The following is a 1616-nucleotide window of genomic DNA, read 5'->3' on the forward strand; positions in this document are numbered from 1 at the left end:
ATTTCATCACATGAGGCACACGTGGAACATAATTCATTTAGTTCCATTTGAATGTCAGTTGGTAATGTCCACTGATCTTCCAACACAAATTCTGAAATACCCACGTGGAGCTAGCTGTAAATGGCTTGAAAGCATCTCCACAAAGAATGTGCCCGCGGGTAGATTATCTCAAGGATATGAACTTATTTCTTAATTCATTCGATGATTTAACACCTTAACAATTAAGCACTAACACTTCAAAGTGCTCAAAAGACCCGAAATGACTCCAAAAAACTGGACAAATCGAATGTAGTAATTTTTAGACCATGTCTATTTACGAAAGAATTCAGACAGAATTTAGGTTTGGATCAACATTTAAATAAAACGAATGGAAATTATCAGCTTGGAGATAATTATTGGATCGGATGAATTGTTTTTTTTAATTGGAGAACCTCATATAAATTCCCGCGTCCACCGATGTCTTTACGTATCTGGTCTCTGAAATCGTTTATCGCAATGCACACTTTCTAGAATGAACACTGGCTGAAAGCTTGTTACATCGGCACCGTTTTAACCTTCCCCTCTCCACATATTAAGCTTTTCTTGCGCGCCTTCTAGAAATTTTGCATTAAAAGAAACTTTTAGTCACCGAAAGAATGCCTTCTTAACCACCCAGAAATCTTTGATCCCTCATTTCAACACAGGAAAATTCAACCCGAGTTGTATAAACGATGGGACTATAGCCACAAACTTCTTTCCCTTAAACCCAACTTAGCAATTTTCTTCTTTTCGGCTTTTTCCCAGACTCTTCTAGACATCAATTTTCCCTGTAGCTCAGTGATAAGATGAGGTGAGCCACTCCTTTTCCAAATTACAGAGATCCAGGAAAGCAGAGGTCGGGAGTAAATAAGACGACTTCACAATCAGTGAGAGGCGCGCGCTCCTTGCTCCCAGCCTGGCCCACCAGTAAACACACACTCGCAGCATCTCTCCTTTGTAGATTCTGAACAAGTTTCATGAGCCAGTATCTCGCAAACATCTGCCTTCATTATAATTATATTTCTATTTCAGCTGCACCAAGCTATTTACAGATGAGCCTGTTCATAAAGAGCTTTATAATTAAGCAAACAGAAATATCTTTTTATAGGATGCAGATCTAGGGGTGATAATCACACACAAAATACACAGCAACAGTTGCAAATAGAGTGTTTAACGCTAGTTATATAGTTAGTGATGCGCTCAATAAAGCCTGACATGTCTTTGTTCTTAAATACGAGAAAATATGGTCTTTGCTACACAGCAGTGTAAACTGTCTTCTCGTACTTTTTTTTTTTTAAGCAAAGGCCATATTTTTCAAGGCGGGTTCTGAAAATGTGTGTGCGTGTGTGTGTGTGTTTTATATAACAACGGGGTTACCAAAGAACGCACACGTAAGCTCTGGCCTAGTGAGGTTTGAAATCTGCCAGGTACTAGGAGACAGAGAACTAATTCTAAATAGAAGCAGCAATGTATGGAGACACGAGTGTGACAGATTAAATCAGTAGACGGTGGGTATTATGTGGTGGTACTCCAGAAGGAGCTGCCAGACAAAAAGAAATGAAAAATACTAATTGCAGCATTAAAAAAAAAAAAAAATT

The sequence above is a fragment of the Pteropus vampyrus genome, unplaced genomic scaffold (assembly GCF_000151845.1).
Source record: "Pteropus vampyrus isolate Shadow unplaced genomic scaffold, Pvam_2.0 Scaffold105, whole genome shotgun sequence".
NCBI lineage: Eukaryota > Metazoa > Chordata > Mammalia > Chiroptera > Pteropodidae > Pteropus > Pteropus vampyrus.